Here is a 20355-nt window from a genome sequence, read left to right as displayed (position 1 = left end):
ATCACCTGCAATTATCTTCAAAGGTTTCTGGAAGTCAGAAAAGCTGATAAAAACAATGAAGTGCCAGAAGAGCTCAAATCCTAAGAAAAAAAGTTTAGCAATTAAGTTATAAATTAGACTCTCTTTCTATTATCTTGTTTAATGTATAATTAAGCCAGGAATGATTCAAAAAAGATTCATCCTACCTGAAAACAAGGGATAAACAATTCTAAGGGACCCTTCCAGATAAAATTATATATTTATTATATTATTGCAACCACAATAAGATCAACACAGCATGGAATGGAAACAAGTAAGTGAAAAGATGCTTCCACATCAGTGAAGCAGCACAGAGGTCCCAGACTGTTTGTTTCGTGCAGAATCTCAATGAAGAACAAAAATATTCAGAAGTAACTCTGACTAAAGTCCAAAAAACAGTCACAATTTCCTACACAGGCTCTTGTGCAAAGAGACATTGCTCATCCCAGTATTGTAAAACACATGGATTTTAAAAATTTATCTGGGAAGTAGTCAAATACTATTTTTCTTTAATAGCTACATACATGTTGTGGCTCTTAAGCCAACTGGCAGAAACATTAAACCCCCAAACTTTTATCGTTTTTACAACATGTAGAAGGTTTTTTTTATATTTCATGACTTTATGAAGTACAACTAAACAGAGCACTAATGTAGTTTTCTAATTATATTTTCGCAAGTTTTTAATGTCATAATTTAAATTATGAACTCTTTATTTCAAGATGATTAATTAGAATATGCTCCATTTGGGGAACAAGAGTTCAATATCCCACTATCAATTAAAGAAAATGCACTCCTTTAGCTTGAGATTAAAAACCAAAACGCAGCCAAAAAGTTCCTTCCTTGTATCTGTCAGATCACAAAAGCATCCAATACAGCAGGATAAGGTTGCCAGAAAACCCTAACACTAACAAAACTATATTATTTAGCGCAGTGGCTTAGCTCTGAATCTGCACCAGAAATGACACCCGAGCTTTGGACAATAAGCCTTTTTGCCAATGAATTTCTCGTAAAGTCAACAATTATAATTTATTCTGATCCTCTGTGTCATCATATTAGTAGTTATTTTTTCTGCAATCCCAGAGCACCAACAAATAATGCCATAGAAGAGGACTGATATAATTACAGGCTGAAAAAGATAGGCCAGCACCCTTATACTCAAAACTACCCTCTGTGGCTCCTTCATACCCCATATGTTGCTAATAAAACTGTTTGAATCATACCTAGGAGACAGTTTTACTGATATTGTATCAGGTCCCTGGGTTCTTTGTATGAGATACGATGTCACCAGCACTATAACTATGCAAATTCTGTGATACAGGATCCCACTGGACACAATATTACATACGTAATTCGCAGTATGAAACTGGGCATTAACAATAATTCTAGTGTTATATAAATGGAACCACTATGTTTATTGAAAGGCTCACCACACAACAACAAAATCAAATTTAAAAAGCAATAAAGAGCGACTGACGTGCTCATAGTAAAGATGGCAACATTGGTATTTTTTTCTCCAAACAATGTAAATTTTGTTTTGTGTCCATGTGACAGTGCTTTACAGAAACTTTTGGCAGTGGCACTAAGCAAATGCAACCCCACCAACAATATTAACAAATGACCTTAAACAGGAACCTATAGAGTCCCAGTTTTAGAAACATGCAAGTGATGCTCAGCAAGAAATCACTGTATTCACATACAAGTGGGATTCTCAGCTTCTGCTATTAATCATGGAGTAAATGATAAAGCCTAAGAACAGCAGCAGTAAGAAACCAACAGCTTGGAGATTTCAACACACACCGTGCTGAAGGACCTCAGAAGAATCATCCTGGGGTCAAAACACCCACACTCTAATCCTGCATCAGATCTGTGTGTGACCTCAGGCAAACAGGACTCCATCCCGGCTGCCATCACATGAAATAGGGTCCCTCATCTTTGCCTGCTCAGCTCTGTGGCCACTGCTTAGATCAGAGATCTTAAAATAAGTGTTGGAAGAGACAGAAAGGTGCAATGAGAAACCTGACAGCACAAGCAGCCTGGCGTACATTCCTCTTACCCATGTTTCCAGTAATCTCTTCCCTCCACTATTAATTTATTGGTTTGATGCAGGTGAGGAATGCTAGAGCTTGTAATGAGTCTATTTTTGATAGAAATTAGAAAAAAGGTAACAGGCTGGCATGATAAAGTGAGTCTGGTAAAGAGCCAGACTGAGGAGATAAAAGGATGCTATTTTGCCAAGGTACCCTGAGAATTAATAAATCAGATCGTTTTATAAGGTAAATTGTACAGTAAATTTGTATTGTAAATTGTCTAATACATATGGGAAAAGCCACAGCTCAGTCTTCCCTGGTAATTTTTTTAATGGCTTCAAACACAGCTAGAAGACAAATGACACACAGCACAAGCAGCTAAGGAGCCTCACTGCCAGAAGCTCCAACTTCAAGTAACTGATGGAAGAAAAGCAGAGTTGTAACCAGGCACTTGGAAAGGAAGATAAAGAACTGACTGATTCCTGTCACTTGTGTGCTTCCACTACAGTGGCAGCAGCTTAAGCAGTAACTTCTCAAGTTTTCCACCAGTCTCTGTGCAATACAAAAACCATAACAGTTTTATTCTGTTTAAAAATCAATAAATAGCAGCTTAGGTGACATCTGACAAGGCAGAAAGCTCACTTCTTCCCATCAACATTCTGCCCCTCTGGTATTGCTGCTACATTTTATCATCATGCAGTTCAGAGAGAATTATATACCTATTCCCAAAGTTTGAAAAAAACAACCCCCTCCTTCTCAAATATGGCCCAAAGCTGTTATGAAGCAACTTATTTTTAGCAAAAGCACTTATGCAGATCCTTAATTTTAATTAATAGTCTCACTGACTTCAACATTTGCACAGCAAGACAACTCCACGCTTCAATTAAAGCCTGCACAGAAATGCTGTGCTGATTCATGGCCAAAAGCATGACAGGAACATCGTTACATAAAATGCTCATAAAATTTTAAGAAAAAAAATATAGCAGGATCCTCACCTTTAAACAGAACATTAGACACCCTCTAAAACTCACAGCTTGAGCAGAACTTGCAGGTTGCTGGATATGCGAATGCTAGGGACAAGAGATACTCAGTGAAATTATTTCAGAGTGGGCAGAAGAATTTTGGGGAGGTATCTTAAGTGGAGATACAGCAGGCCCAGGCCTCCAGCCCTGGCATCTGCCATGGCTGGGTTTTCAAGACGGGAAGATTCCTCACCAGGAAACTTGCACCTTTACTTCTGATCTTTTTCCATTGTTCACACAGCAAATAAATGCATTTCTATCAATAACCATTTAATTTCATCCAGGCCCGTTCAGTCAAGATTATACTGGGCATCTTCAGCAGACCTTCACTTCCAGGGAAGAGTCACTCTGAGTTACAGCTCAGCATCTCATAATAAACCTATAATAAATCTAATTTTGAAATAATACGATACTTAAGAAACACAAGCTTTATTTTCACCATCTACGTAATATCATAAACCAAGCCTTACTTTGGAGGCAGAATCCTTAAAGGCAGTTAAGATATTCCAGTCCTTTTTATAAGCAAAACTATGGCACCGGATGGCCTGTGACTCACAACCATCAACTAAGAATTTTAGGAGTTAAAGTGTTAAAAAAAAAAAAAGAAGAACAGAACAGCCCAGGTGACAGAATTCAAGTAATAAATAGAGAGAAAAGAACAGGTGGAAAATGAACACCTGAGCATTTTCCTACAGGAGCAATTTCCTCCCAGGACATCCACTCCTCTCCAGCTCAGCACTAGCCTTGCCAGCCTGCCCACACACGAGCTAAAATAAAGCCCAGCCAGACCTGCCTTGGCTCTGCAGAGCAGCAGCTTGTGCATTTCCCCAACCGTTTCACACCTAATTTACAGAGTACATTTATCCATTCCTGTATCACCGAGATCTAACCTGGGGAGTGACTAGAATCAGAATCACTTAATTGATTAACACTTAAGTGAGATGCAGAAAGCAAACAGAACGCACTGGAAGACTTTCTGAAAATGCATTATTTTTATTCTGACTCCATTAAGCAGTCCAGCTCTTTTGAAGGATTAATGAAAGAACTATCAAGAAATAATACAGAAGAGGAATGCTGAGTCTCAGGGAACATGCCAACACATGATGAAGTGCAGACACCTTTCTGGTAGTAATGAGTCAAGCCAGGATGTTCAGAGAACTACAGGGACATGTGAACTTGCCCACTTGATCAGTTACAGTTTATTTGATTTTTATGAAATAGCATGTGATAATTCCTCCCTAGATCACAGACTGTAGTACTCATCAACTTAAAACAGTCATTCTCACAAAACTCACACTTTTTTCCACACAGAAAATTCTACTAAACATCCAGAACTGAAAACATTCATCTTCAAATTAATATCAAAAAGCAGTCAATGAGTATACAGGTAAGGATTATTTCTACAAACCTTGTGAAGCAGGACACAATGTTTCATTTACAGCTGCTATTTTTTTAAGCAGGAACTGAAGACAAGCCCAGGAAGAGTAGAACTAAGTAAGTTTCTAAACAACTTACAGAGATGCTTTTTAACAGGACCAGACAAAGCATTCCCTAAAGTTGCATTTACAAGCTCAAGCCGACCTCAGGCACCTACATGGATACTGACCTTAATACCACAGGGGCAAAATTTTGCATAGGGGAGAGATGCTCTTGAACCAACATTTTCACATGTCTTAGGCATAGAGAAGCTTTTTTTCTGCATCAAGAACCACACGTCACATTCCTTAAACTGTTTCTTTTCTTGACCAAGTACACTGTGGATAACCTACAGAGGACGCCCCCAGTGTTCCTCTTTGATGTTCCCATCTGTAGTTTCCCCTAATAATGAAAATACATGGATGATTTTTCCCCCCACCTCAAAAATTATAGTCACACACAGAAAAAAAAAATATTCTAAGAGGATGTGATGGAAGTTTTTACTGATGTCAAATCAAGTGCCACAGAGCCCACACTAATGCAAAATCAGGGAGAGCTGAGGATGACAAGCAGCTGGAACAGCTGTGTAAGATGCATGAGAATCCAGGAACAAATCTGGTGACGGGTCTAATTTAACACAAAAGGAAATAAACATTAATTCCACACTTACCAGGCCTTCCTAGATCTAGTTACACATAAAAAAATACAAAAAGGAAATGAGATATATTTAAGTGTGTATCCCAGCATCAGTCTCAGGTGAAAAACATCCCTTGTTATCCTGAAACATCTGCAGCTCCTCTCACAGTGGGGAGAACTTTAAGGTCGTAATTCCAGGCAGAATCACTGTCCAGCCAGGCACAGGATGATGCAGGACCTGTATCATACCAAAGTCAAGATATTTTCTCCACATACTCCTGGACCTTTTCACCCACTCAGGAGTGAACTGGCAAAGGGAAGAGAGCTGGTCTACAAAAAAAATAATGGCCCATGTCTCAAAACCCTAACTGTAAATCATCTCTCTGGATCCTAAAGAAATAAGCCAAAAGTTTAATAAGACTGGACTCAATTCTTTGTACTCCATAGATTAATGAACAATTAAGAGGCTGGAAGCTGAAAAGTGGCTTAAGCTAAAATTACACAATTGTGTGGACAAAATTCACTTGGCCACAGGAAAGTATTTGCATATTTAATATAGGACATTTTAAATAGGTTTATATTAGCCTAAAAATAGCATTTTGACTAGATTATTATTGCAGAAAAACGCTTGTTTTATACCTGAGTAATGAGATCAAACATAAAAAAACCCACCTGCAGAATGTGCAGGCTCTCGACCATTCCTCTCTCTACCTCAAACTCTAAGCTGCAGAGCTTTATGCCACCATATTCAATTAAATCAAATTCAGACTGTATGTTCTAATACTTTCTTTACAGTTAATACAACACTGTCCTATGCTTACCAGGTTACATTGCTAAGTATTCAGGGAATAATCACACAGATGGATGTGAAATCTAATGCCCATTTGCCTTAATTTATACAAACCATCACACATAAGCCTCATGTACCCAATTTTAAGTCACTGGGAAGGATCATATTTTTCCTGATCTGTATCAGTGTTTGGTCTGAACTTAGGCACTTCATTTTTAGTTTTCTGCATGAACCAGAATCAGTCTTCACACATAGTGGAAGATGCCTGGGGCTGCACAGTCCTCTGCAATCTCAGCAACTGGCCCTCTCATTCCCTGTGATAGTTACGCTGAAAAAAATAAGATCAACCAAATTTCCAACTGCCCTTCGAACTGTGGGAGAAACAGATCAACCTGTTCTTTACTTCTGAAGAAAAAGGTCAGCCTTTCATACAAAATACAGATCATTAACACTGATACACAACTATTTTGATGCTCACTTTTTGTTTGTATAACTGGGATTTGACTGTATCTATTTCAGGATGTACTATACTTTATATATATGCTCTTTAAGGTCCCTTCCAAACCACTCTATGATTCTAAAAATGCCCCAACCCTTTCAAATACTGCTCCTTGGCTGGAAATAGAGCTTGATAACACAGAAATTATGATTTTTATTGAAAACACAATAGTTTTGTGTACTAGAGAGGCTAGTACACACAATCAATGAAATCACACCTTTTTCATGCAAACTCTCACATTATGTGAGTTAGACGCAAACACAACACGTAACAGAACAACTGACTGCTCATTCCTAAATGTGTTCAAATTCCAATTAGAATAAAATCATAGAATTCTCAGGTATCTGAAAAGACAACTACACTAAATTATCAGAATTCCAAGGTCAAACACCCACTTTGAGAAGTGCTTTATTTAGCCTAATTTGCACTCACTTTTTTTCAGATACTAACTGCAGAAAATGCACCCAAACAATTATAATTTGTGACCTTATAACATAAATGATAACTTCTTAGGCTCATTCTTTTATATTCTCCCATATTCTTCCAAATAAAAGCTGCCCAAAAATACTTTGCATGAAAAACTAAATGTTCCCAGTGACAACTCCAATCAAGTCATTCTTTGCACACGAACACTGAAAGATGCAACAACAGCAAGAACAACTAGTTATTCTTATAACTTCAAGACTAAGCCCTAAATATAGTACGTTTTCAAATTCTCTTTCCTAAAATTCAAGTAATATGCTCATCGCTTTAACTGAAAGCTAGCAAAGTACAACTTGTATTGTGCTGCAGGCCATAAAGGGAATGTTCTTTATTTGAGTCACGGTTGGATGAGGATGAAAAGTAGTTTTTGAAAATTTGCAACAGTTTTGACACTACTGTGTGTTTATGATTACAAGTTGTACCTCTCTATTTATCAGACTGGCTCTAGACCTTTCACTACCTTCAAAAAGACAATTTTTATCAATTCTTCATGTCCTTATAGCTAACCATAGGAAACTGCACAGAATACACAGAAAATCCCTAAACATGGATAAGATAAGGACCCCAGTGCCTGCTTCACTAAGGCAGGAGAGGTTGCAGTTCAAAACTAATATCAAGTAATTAATTTGCCTTCAGCTCAGCATTCAAGTGACATTTTGCTACTATTTACCTACCCTGAGTAACCATTCTGCTACATAAAAAAATGTTTCCAAGGAAAAGGAACTTACTTAGAATAATTGGGAGCCGTTTCTCCTCCACCCTAAGCTGACATCACCAGCACTGCTTCCAGTACTTCACAGCACAGAGCTGTATTTTTGCTTGTAAATCCCATGGAAATCTCTATTTCTCTACCCCACACAAAGCTTCCTTCAAAATAAAACTGTTATTAGTTTTAATTTCTGGAGAGTATCTGGGAGGCTTGGTTTCATAAGAAACAGGTGGTGCTTACCTGCCTGTGGCAGTCTTAGTTTTGTAAATTGAGACACTGGATTTACAGTTGGAAAAATGAAGTCTCAACTACGGACCAATTTCAATACCTACCCTTCTAAATTTGTCTTTCTGAAAGGCACATTACCAGCCTTCATGTCAGTCTTTACTGACTGCACCAAGATGCAAATACAGGTCTACAACATGACTGCATCACTTACTGCAGGGCAAACACCAGGCTGCAGGAAAACATCCCTGACATCAGACTCTGCAGGTGCCTTGAGGAGCCACCACGACCACAACGAATCTTTTGAACAGAACCTGAAAGGGCAAGGAGAGCCTACAACTGATTCTGGAGCTTCCAAAATGATCCCAGGATGCTAAAGCAGATGTAGAAATACAGTCTATCACCACATGCAAAAAAGCCTTGAAGGAGCAAACAGAACCTTTCTGCAAGGTGCCACAGTTCCAACTTACAGGTAGGGCAGCATCAGAAACAAGTGACTGCTGCTGTTTTCAAAGACTTGAGACTTAAAGGTTTGGCTAGCAAAGTATTTCCTCCCCCTTTTTTTATCAGATGCCATTTTCTGTGAGATAACACAAAAAGCTTCCAACTTAGGTGATTCTTCAAAGGACTTCAGGGAACACCTGGAGATCTTGCAAGATGCTAGACAGTAACACCAGGCCATGAAACACATACACTTCAATAAGATCACATCAAACAAGATGTGATATTGTCAAGATTGGACATAAAATAAAGTGTCCCATTAATTTTTTTCTGCCTATGTGTACAAAGACCTCATGTGCTTACATGAAAACTCAGCAAATTAAAGCTGACATGAGCTACAACACAGCATTTTTCTACCTATGAGGAAGAACCAAACCAATGTTTCTGTAATTTCTTTTCCCACAATTTAAAAGGGTTTCTGTACACCTTCTTTGTGAAATAAACGGAGTAATAATTACATCATCACAGCATTTTCCAAACACTTGTCACTATGCACTGCTGACAAAGAACCACTAAAACTTTTCCTCTCAAAGCAAGACAGAAGAAAAGGTTCAGTCATTTCTTCACATAACAGAAGCTTTCCAAGCAGTTTACCAAAAAATCAAGATATATTATTTCTCAAAGCAAACTAACACATTGCACTTGGAAGATGTGTGCTCTCCATACTGAACAACACCTGTTACATACCTGAAGGGGTTTCTAAAGCAAGCCAAGTCTCCCCGGGTGGTAATTACACTGATCAAATCAACCCCACACATGTTGAAAAAATGGAAAGCAAGAAGTAAAGGTACTCTTAATGGATCAACAGCTTCTCTGATTTCATGCAGCACATGAAAAGAATAAACATGGAAAATTCTGGCGATACATTAAGGCAATTCTTACACCCAAACAATTTGATAATGTAACATCGTGTACCAAGCCAGTTTTTTTCCACAAATAATGATCTAAACAGAATACTAGTCAATTCACCAAAAGATATCAAAGATATCCCTTTATTACAAATGATCCAAGTATCCCCCTCGAGGCTATGGCTATCAGAAAGCATTTAGTTGGCTCTCCAGCCAATAATTTTTGGATCTGTTTTATTATGAAACTAACACATTTTCAATAACTTTTAGCTTTGCTATATAGAGCAACAAATAATTTCCCAGAACCCTTTGGAAAATCTGACATGCGAAATGATTCTCTAGTCAACTCGCGTATTATTAAGCTGAAAAAAAACCCCAAAACTCCATATATCGGATCATTTGATCACTGGAGAGAATGGCAAAGTATTGGGAGCTTCAGGACAGATGGACGAACTTCAGGTCATATAAAACACTACCAAGGCTGTATTTGAAGAAAAATGTGAAAGTTTGTGAAAGCGCCCCGGGTGAAAACACTTTGTGTTGCTAAGAAACATCATCCCTGATGATGGATGAATTAAATTGTCTCAGTTAGCACAGCCAACTCCAGGCATCCCTCGTTTATTAGGAGAATGTTTTCTTGTACTGGTAATTTATTTCAACAGCTGCGTACAAATAAAAAGGCCTACCTTAAAAATGAAACTGAGAACTTCAAACTTGCATAATGAATGCTACAAAACAGAACAGAGTTTACATCTTGAACAGAACTTAATAACTAACATTTAACAATGTAAACTCTAAAAATGAATATTAATGCATCCAGACTATTAAGAACTTATTTTAGGATTGTCTGCAGTGAAATATATTGTTCAATTCCCAAAATTACTCTATGTACAATCCAGTGAAGTATAAATATTTCTAAGCACTGAACATTATCAATATTCAGTTAATCAAATCTTAAACATCACTAAGAGAAAAGCATACTCAGTTGTCAAATATTGTTATGATGACAACAACATAAAAACTACGCATGAAAGAAATGATGCAAGCCACCTGCTTTGATCATGTGGATATTATCTTAATGTTTCATCTAGTTACTTTTTTCAAGTTCCACTTACTGTTTCTCCTGCAGGACAGATTTGTGAACTTAGAGCAGTGAACCTTTGCTTTTTCTGAAGTGTTTGCTGTAGAACTCCCACAGATCATTCCTGCTCCACCTGCCGTGCACCACATTCAGTGAAGTCCTTTCAAAGGTACAGACAGAAAAGAGGAAGGCCACCAGCTTCTCTCTTCCCACCAGCTGCACATCAGCAAAGAGGAGCTCACCTGAAAGGAGAAAGAACAGCAAGCACATCTCACCTGGCACGGCCTTCAGAGCAGGACACAAGAGCAGAGGAGAAGCACAGCGAGTAGGGAGTCCCAGTATAAGAACAGTCCCAAGGTCAGGAAGTATCTTCATGACTGCTGCTCAGAGATGAGGGAAAGGGCAGGGCTTCCTTCATAACCCAGAGAGGAGCATGCACAATTTCATGCCACCCAGAAACCAACACAGCTGTGCACTGAAAACAAACCAAGTGAAAAGATGCATTTTCCAGGAGCACAGTTGGCAAAGGGGAGTCATTAAAGAAAATAAATTTTCATTTGTCTGATGCCAAGGCTTTGGGGTTTTTCTTCCTAGTTACTAGATTGTGTTCAAATGGAGATTTCAAGTTAGAAGTCCCAAATTTTAGGCCTACAGAGCCCAATTTAAGGAAAAAGGTGGAAAACCCTCTATAAATGGTTCTTTGGATGGCATCACAGCTTCCAAGTCAGAAATTACCACACACAGTTACGTGCCAGTAATATACTCAGCTAGTCAATACACAGAGGCAGCCACAGAGGCTCTTCATCCCAAATAACCCCATCACGGAGCAGAGTTACCACTGGAGAGCCTGAAGAGAAGTATTTAACAATGATACCAATTTGGCTGTGCTAGAGATGTGTTTCCTGTGGGCCTAATAAGGAAGAGCTTTACAATCTGAGCAGAAGCCTTTCAGAACCTCAGAGGACATGTCTTATCTGCACCACCTCTGCTTCTGGAATCCCAGAAATCCTGAAGACAGAAGGCAGATCAGACTGCAGCTTTCCTAGGCACAGATGTTGCAATCACATCTGCCTTAACTGTAAGCCACAGTCCTTGTGTCTTCCCAACTCTGTCAGCATCTCTTAGTTGCTTTGGTTCTAGAAATGCCAGTGCAGAGGATAAAGTGTTTCTGGTCACATCAGGTGTAATAAAGCAGCAACATAAAAGAAAAACATCTGCAGATTATATTTGAAGCAAGTGGCAAGAAGTAAAAGTTTTTTTAGGAAAGAGCATTTCTTCCCCTTCTCCCTTGTCCACATGTTTCACAAAATAACACTTTAAATCTTGAAATCAGATTGATCAAAGTTGTGGTTTTCTTAAAAGAGTTGATCTAGCAGCCATGAAGAATGACCATTTGTGGGTCAGACACAGAAGTGTAATAAAGACAATTTTTACACACCGCTCAGAGAAACAGAGTCACCACGTGACTGAGATCCGTGTAAGTGTTCTCCAAGCTTTTTTCAACTCATTGAAAATCCCCTCCCTAAACACCTATAGCTACAAGAGGTCAGATATGATTTGTCCCATTTCAGGCTTCTCAATGCAAGACAGACAGACAGAAAGAACCAAGACCAGCAATAGCTCCAAAGATGAGGGAACCTATTCCATGACTCCAGCTCCAAAACTTGGGTCTGCAACAAGGTACATGTAGCAGGTTTCTGTATATAATAAGCTTCCTCTTGGCATTTTCCTTGGTAGGATTAGTTAATGTTTTCATTTATTATGTGGATGATGAACAATATAGTCACAAAATTTGGTTGTTACCTGGGAAATGCTGCAAGCATTCTGGGAAAGAGTTAGAATTGAGAAAAGTGGGACTGAGGGATTAACAGCAGAACTGAAACTGGGGTTTCAATACTGAACACCAAGACTGAAAAATAATTCCAATTTATAATGATAGGAGCATCATGTGAAAAAGATGGTAAGATTTCTTCTGTTCATCACTGATCCTAATGTTGTACATTGCGCTCAGGTTTCGATACAGATGCAAGGAAACAAGTTCAGAAGAAGACCTAAGCAATCTGGAGAGTTAAACAGTGAGCACAAAAAAAAAAAAAAGACAAGCTTCAAAAGGGGTTAACAGCAGTTAGAAGAATCATGCCCCACTACTGCAATATCCACTTCAAGAAAATAAAACAAAAAAAGAAGCTTAACAGGTTAGGAAAAAAAAAAAATTAGTATTAGAGGAAATATGCTAAACAAAAGATTAGGTTATGGAAGGGTTACACAAATCTCCCTGATGGTTTTTAAGACCTGGTACAAAGAACATGTCAGGAATGGCCCGTACATCTCTGGTTTGACACCGCACTACATACTCACACATCCAGTACAGGGCCTCAGCACAAAGTTATGACCTCCGGAGATCCCCGCTTTCGTTCCTAAACTTAAAGGCTGCATGAGTTTAGGCTCCTGCCAGGCAACTCAGCAGGTGACCTGACTGCTCCTTAGAGCTCCAAGCAGGCTTTTGATATCTCTCTTTTCTAAATAGCCAGGCAGGCTGTGATTGACAATTTTCTCTCGCATGAAGCATGCTACCTTAAATATGGAGTACTTGGAATGATCTGCCGGTGAAATAAAGTCAAAATACAGAGAAGGCAACAGCAACTGATCCCAGGAATCCAGTCCTGGGAAGGAAATCACAACTGCCCATTAGTACCTAAAAATACAGATAGTTATATTTTCTTTTCTAGCACCTCCAATAAATAAGCCTTAATAAAAAGAAGCATTTAACAAAGTATTTAGAGAAATATGGAGGGAAGGTTTGACGTTCCTAAGCTTATTTTCACAGCGGTATGAAAGGAAATGAGGTAGAGTCAGAGCTAATTCTCCTTATATAATTTCACATGGAATGATTAGTTCTGCCCCAACAGTAACAGCTTTCCAGAGGGTCCTACTTGTCGCCAAGACTGCATACAGATGCTCTAAGTGTAGCTTCCCTATTCTCCTCTGACAACCAACTTAAAAGGCCAACATAATATTCATTTTAGTATAGAATGAAATTCACAGCATGAATAGTAAAATAATGTCAGAGCTACCATGAAACTGCAGTTGAGTATTGAGGGTTGTGACTTTTAAAAGTTTACTTGCGAAATGGATTCACGGAGAGGAGCGTGCAGAGCAGCTTTGTGCTTCAGCAACGTCCCCTGGCCACTAAGGATGTCCAAGAGCCGTGGCTGGACAAGGAGAAGGCAAAGGCACAGAGGAGCACTTGTGTCACATGCCCTGCTGAATATTTTCCTTCAGGAGGCAGGTTTCAATCATTACTGGGTTAATGCCCCCCTCTCTTAAGCCTGATTAGGACAGACATTCCACACACTGAAGGTGCTGGAATTCCTAAGTCACCTGGGTCGCTTCTGGGTGAAATACCAATTACTGGGAATTCATCTCAACGAGGCCCACAGAAAGAAAGCCCTAAAAAATGCCCCCCAGCCCAATGGTGAACATCACACGGATAATCTTAAAACTCTTTGCAAAAAAAAAAAAAATGACTTGTAATAGGTATTAGTACTCTCATAAAGCACTGCAGTGCTTTGTGTTCAATCCTTGAATAGACATGGGTAGGAAAAGCTATACTCAATTCCAAAATTTCTGCTGCAAATTCCAGCTCAGCTACTATTATTCCTGGTTTTTAAGGGATATATACATTTCAAATATGCGTAAGACTAAATTTAACTATCACTGAAAAATTTAAATCACAGCATGCAAAATAATAGCATATGAACTTTAAATGTGTGTATTTTGCAGTTTTTAGCACAACCATTTGTTTTACAAAAGACCTACAGATTAAATACAAAATACACTATTAGTTTTAGGCACAAGAACAACCAATTTTTTATGTCTTGCCAGAAATAATGACTAATTAGGCCAGCACCACCCTGCAGTCATTTCCATAAATCTTGCCTTTACATTTAAATCACAACAAGAAGAAAACTGACTTAACAATAACAAGAGCATATTTCTCATTAAAGTTTTCTTAAAGCAAGATCAGGACAAGAAATTATTCTGTAAAGCCAACAAGCTGATGTTATTGTTTATTTTGAGAACTTTAACTCAGACCAAACACAAAGTCGTACTCAGAAATTTGCTGTATTAAACTGCAATCAGACAGAGAAAACTTTCAACCAGGAAATCATAAAACACAATTTCACAGGATCTTGATGGATTTCTTATTTAGCAAAGTCATCTCACAGCATATTCCTTGTGTAAACCTTGAAAAGAACCAGAATATAAAACATGCTATATGCTCAACTAATTGTTAATTTTTGGTTTTGGGCATATTTGTATGTAAAGTAAATATTAAAGCAGAAAGACACATAGGAAATACAACTCAGATGAAATGAGGAGTTGTACTTCAATTAAGATTTTTGGTTTTAAATGATGGGAATTATGGTGCTCCTGAGAAATCACTTGTTTAATTATGTATTAGGCAAAATACTTATAAAAACGCTTTATCTTCATAATGCAACAGGGACTTTATTTCTATTTTATTTACAAAGGTGTCACCTGGTAAATAAACACCAATAAAACAGAATCCAGATTTATATAGTCACTCCACAAGAAGGTTATTAACACACAACTCTGAGGTTAGCTTTTTTTCCTCCCCCAAAACTGATTGGAAAGAACAGGAAAAAGTGTGATATTTTTCTAAGAGGTGGCCTAGAAACAGAGCTAAGCCACACCACCGCTGCTCAGGCTGATCATCCATTCTGAGTTTTAAGCATTTCCTCTTGCACGTATGCACGCACACAAAGGTTTGTGATATTCTGGAAGTTCTTCCACACAATGGCTTTCCAACAGGTCTGTTTCTAATATGTGTATTTTATTGAGCTTTAGGAGGACTAACCAAGATTCTCAGTTCTTTGGGAAAATAAAGCATGGCAACAGCAAGGCCTGCATTGCAACACGCCTGACCACTGAATCCTGCCAGGGTGAGTCAAGCCCAACATGGGACATGGATTCCATCCCAAGAAGAAATAAAACACCGCATCACAATTAAATCTGCATCCAATTACTTAGGCGTGAACTCGAAGGGTGCGTTTTTATCTCAATGACAGCTTCTAAAAATGACTGCAAAAGAGATTTTGCACTCTGGATGGCGTTTTATCCATCAAGACCATGACCACCACACATTTTCTGTTGCCAGAAGCACGGCCAAATTGACCTTCTCAAGAACCACTGTTGCATCTCCAAGAAGAAAACATTCCCATAGTATTTAGGGCAATTTTATACTTGCACCACTGAGCATCAGTAACACAGACAACCTGCTGCACAAACAGGCACTGACTGCCCAAAAATAATCTTGGAACAAAACTGGAAAGCAGCACGTGAAGCCACACTGGTCACACCATTGTAGAGCCACAATGCATAAAGATGTTTTCAGATGCAAAACTAATTAAATTTCCCTTTTTTGGGTCATCCTAACTTTTTTTTTCCCCTACAATTCATCAACTTACATATGACATAAATTTTGCACATTTGATTACATGAAAGCCTATACACACACAAATATTTAAATCAAAGTTGCTTATCCAAGATCTACTTACATCAGGATTTATGTATCACAACTGTTTGTTCTTTATTTTGACTCTAAAAAAATAATTATACATGGGAAAAAATACAAACCACACTTAGTGCCTGGTCTTGCCTGGTTTCCTCCAACTTCTGCATTTCATCATTAGTGTCACATACTTCACTGTTAATTTTAGACATTCCTCCAGTTCTCATTTGGACATCAAAGAGCTACTCGTACCCAAAATACCAGCAATCCGAAATACTGGCTTCCCTACTTATTGTCATTTATAACTTGAAAAGATCTTTGACCTCTTGCCTACAGGAAATACTGCCTATCAAAAATAAAACATATATATGCTCCCATGAATTCCTATAGATGGGGTCCAGGATTTAGGATAACAGACTGGAGACATGGTTTTCAGATTTACATTTCCTACTCTGCCTGGTGCTTCACACATTTATTTTTACTTTCACATCTGACATGCAGCAATATGGCCAGCTAAGGTGTACATTTAAGACATCCTTTGATATAAATCCATGGAGAAGTGAAATTCACACCAGGTTCTGTGTCCTTGCAGCACTCAGGCCCTGCTTCCTCGCTGATAACTGCTCTGCTTACGCATGGCTGGGGGCAGCCCAAAGCTGGCTCTCCACATCCCCTTGTTAACAATTCTGCCACCAAAGATTAAAGTGATTTTCCTGCTTTATGAACTTGGTAGAGAACACTTCTCACAGATAAATGAAAAAAAAAAAAAAAAAAAAAACACACACAAACATGGTAGCCAGCTTTTTCTCTTTTCTGAAATGCCTGCTGCACAAGTTCCTGACATCCTTGAGTTTATATTTAGAGTTTGTTCTTTACTGCTGCATTTTTTTTTTTAATTTAAAAATAATAGTATGTTACACAACTAATTCCAAACAATGAGAGACTCGCTCTGTTCAAATCAGCAAACCACCTGCTTTGGTTTTGTTACTACTCCTACTACACAACAGCTCATGTCTCAAGCAGTGGAACAGTCAACATGAAGATGCTGTTCTTTACACCAATATCATTAAATAGAATCATTAAACAATTCAGGCTGGAAGGAAACTTAAAGATCATTTTATTACAATTCTGCCATAAGCAGGGACATCTGCTAGACCAGGTTGCTCCAAGCCCTATACAGCCTAGCCTTGAATTCTCATCACTACTATAACAAAGAATAACTCTCGTACCACTACAAATTCAGTGTATTTCCCTACAACAGAACACAATTCTGTTCACACAGGATTGTGTATGTTACATTTGTGAACCCAATTTTTATAGAAACAGCAGTCACCGCTTTTATTTAATCAGGTAACATCTCAAGTCCATAGAGAAGACTTCCTCATTGCAATTGAAATAGCTAATCCAAAGCAGTATTCCACATTAAATATTTGCTCAACAGCTGCAGGAGAAACACCCAAGGCTCTCCCAAGTTGGACTATATGGGATTGTTTTGGATAAACATACTCTGACCTTGTGAAGCTAAACAACAAGATGTATAGATACTTATTTTCTGTAAGTTATATTCCAGCTTACAGACAGTAAGGAATTCAAACATAGCAAATGGTGCCAGAACGACTGGCCTCCTCTATGTCAGGAAGTCCTTGGTGTCATCACAGCTTCCAACAGTCATTCAGGTTTTGTACAAGAGCTGATTCCAGGAGCCCTGAGTGAAGGAAAGTACACTAAAAATGTGTTGTTTTGATGATAAAATCATCTATTTAGACACTTTCACCAGTGCAGGACATTGGTCAGAGACCACAAGACTTCACCGCTCTAATCAAAATAGAAAGTAACAAACTCAGTGCTGTAAATTGGGACAGAGGCCTACAATGCCCCAGGCATGTGGCTCTGAGCTACAGGCTCAAAGCACTTTGCAGTCACAGAGTGTAGAAAACATTTATAAAAAGCTAAACCAGGAACTTTTTTGTTTTCATATTCTCAAATTTTATTGAGCAGAAATGTTTGAGCATAGTTTATTGCTTTTACCGGCCACTCTAAAATGGGCCTCCAGCCAGCTAGGTCTTTAAAATATGTCTATATCTCTGGTTTTAAAACAACATTAAGGAAGTTGTATAATTTTTACACTGGAGTCTGAGTGACTTAGCAGCAAAAGTGACGGGTTTCAGCTGTAACACAGGCACTTTGCAAGCTATGGGCACCACTTTTGCACCTGTTGCACTTGGTATTGATCCTAATGCAGGCAAGGGATACACAAGGGTTAATTAACAAGTGTTTAACTCATGGCACATCCCAGGAGACTCAAATTCAGGTGTACCAGAAATCAAACTGTGCATTTTGTCAGCTGAGGGAGGAATTTGGTGCTCTGTTTGTAAAGTACCAACACCCTGAGCTGAACAGAGCTTCCTTGCAAGGTTCCACTGCCACTATCATTCATTAAAGGGGGAAATTGATCAGAAAGTTTGTATACAAGTCAGTTACAAAACATACTTTTATATTGCTACAGTTGTAAACACTGAGGTGTTTACACTGTATTGAGAATAACCTTCGCTTTTTTATATAAACAAGAACACAAAAAAACAGGACTGATTTAAAATCCCAACTCCCCTTAACTGATCTGTGCAACCTGGACTTGCAGTATTTAAACTAACTTTAGCACACCTGGCCTTTCAAGAAAAGGGGAAAAAGAAGAGAAAAGAACACACTTTAAATGAGGCCTTGAAAGCTTCAATTAAAATTCAATATTGTACTTCGTATAGAGGCTCTTTACATAAAAACCCTGTCACGGTTAAGATTTAAGGTTAACCAGGTTAATAGAGTCCAATAAAATAGCTCTATTGAATTATGCCAAGCCGCTGTTATAACCCACGCTAAAATCTGCTATTTGACTTTACCTGACTATTGGGCTCAACTCCGAATCATAAATTAAACTTCAAACTCTTTCCTACGCTTCTTTAAAAAAAAGCAAAAACGAAGTGCATGTTTTTGCACCTTGAAAAGTTTCTCTCCTCTAGTCTGCTACTCCAGTCATGTGTTAAAAGATTTGTGCAGACCTGCCAAGTCCCATTCATCCCAGACACTTTCCTAAAGTTGGGATGTGTTTACAAAGTATATTTAAGCAGCTCTTCTACTGCAAAGTGTTCTGTTCCAGGGCATACTTAGCTTATAACAATAAAACCTATTTCCTAAAATCCACACATTTAGTACAACTAGCATTTTTAAAGTTGGTTTTTTTTTTTTTTTTCCCTTCTTCTATAAAGCTTGATGGAATGCCAAAGCTAAGGGCGCAGTTTTCCCAGACAGCTTCACCAGCAGAAGTGCTCGTATGTATGAACGATTTAACCCCGATACTTGGAGTCAAACTGGGTTCAGATTTTGCCGCTCCCTTTAACCGCTGACAGAAAGCGGCCCCTGCCCCGCACACCTTGCATATCAACACAAAAGGGCACAACAAGAGTGTCCGTAGGAAACAGCCTCCCCACGGGCACTCTGACCACCGGGGCTCCGGCGGTGGCTGCGGCGCGGGGCCAGGCCGGGCCAGGCCGCGCTGCCGGCCCGCCGCAGGGCCCGCACGGCCCCGGGAAGGGCCCGGGGCAGCCGCGGCCGCTGCCCGCGCTCTCGGCCCCGCCGGCGCCATGTTAGAGCGGCGGGAGGCGGCCCCGCGGCTCCCCGGGAGCGGGTCCTGCCCGCCCGCGGCTCTCCGGGCCCGAGCTCCCCACCCGGCCGAAGGCCCGTGCTCAGCGAGTCCGCAGGTGCCGGGAGCCGCGGCGGGCGGAGCCGGCTGCTCCGCTCTGCTCCCCCCGGTTCCTCTGGGCTCCCCCCGCAGCCCTCTCCGCCGCCGGTCCTGCTGCCGAGCGCCCGCCCCGCTGACCCCTTCCCTCCCTCCCGGCTGGCGCGGGCGGCCCCGCTCTCACCCCACCCCGAAGGCGCTCACCTCCTCCTCCTCCTCTTCCTCCTCCTCCTCACTCCCTCCTGGAGACCGTCGGCACCGACGCGCCGGCGTCCCGGCCCCTCCCTCAGCTCAGCGCCGGCCCCCCCTTCCGCCCCGCCGCCCGGGGACCCTCCCTGCCCGCGGGGACAGCGGGACGGGCCCCGGGGATCGCTGCCGGAGCGGGGCACGGGCAGAAGAAACCCAGAGCGAAGCGACGGAACGGGGAAACAAAGCGTGCGAGGAAAGCAACTCGCAACCTTTCCAAGAGTTTTGAGGGCAGGGAGGGGTGGGAGGAATAAATATCAATGAGTTATGCACCAGGTGGGCTAAATAAAAACAATTAGAAAGAGGATGGTTTTCTGGGAGAAGCAGCTGAAAAGAGTGACAATCTAACTGTTGCCAGTTAGATGTGAGTAGGAGGTGTGTGTTCTTTCCGTAACTCTAGCCTTTTCAGGTGGTGCAGCTCCTGGGAGAGGCTGAGCAGGTGTTATCATAGAATTGTCATAGATTCGTAAAATGGTTTGGGTTGGAAGAGACCTTAAAGACTTCCTTGTTCCAATCTCCTACCATGCCCATGAACACCTTCTACTAGACCAGGATGCTCCAAGCACTGTCCAGCCCAGCCTTGAACAC

General features: G+C 40.0%; 1 protein-coding gene across 10 annotated transcripts in view; it reads right to left on the bottom strand.

Moving 5' to 3' along the window:
* GTDC1 (glycosyltransferase like domain containing 1) overlaps positions 1-19974 on the bottom strand; it is a 274459-nt gene extending 254485 nt beyond the window's left edge. For 6 of the 10 annotated variants that reach the window (XM_040069048.2, XM_040069036.2, XM_040069049.2 and 3 more), the window contains exons 1-2: positions 19726-19820; positions 10290-10497 (exon numbers count right to left, since the gene is read on the bottom strand). The gene's annotated coding sequence lies outside the window, so the exon portion shown is untranslated. Of the gene's footprint in view, positions 1-9860; positions 9903-10289; positions 10498-19725 lie in introns of all 10 variants that reach the window. The other 4 variants (XM_040069038.1, XM_040069041.1, XM_040069037.2 and 1 more) reach the window with 3 other exon arrangements.
* Between the last annotated feature and the right edge of the window lie 381 nt (positions 19975-20355).

The sequence above is a fragment of the Hirundo rustica genome, chromosome 7 (assembly GCF_015227805.2).
Source record: "Hirundo rustica isolate bHirRus1 chromosome 7, bHirRus1.pri.v3, whole genome shotgun sequence".
Classification (NCBI taxonomy): domain Eukaryota; kingdom Metazoa; phylum Chordata; class Aves; order Passeriformes; family Hirundinidae; genus Hirundo; species Hirundo rustica.
The sequence above is the reverse complement of the archived record's forward strand: the minus strand, read 5'-3'. Positions and strand labels throughout refer to the sequence as shown.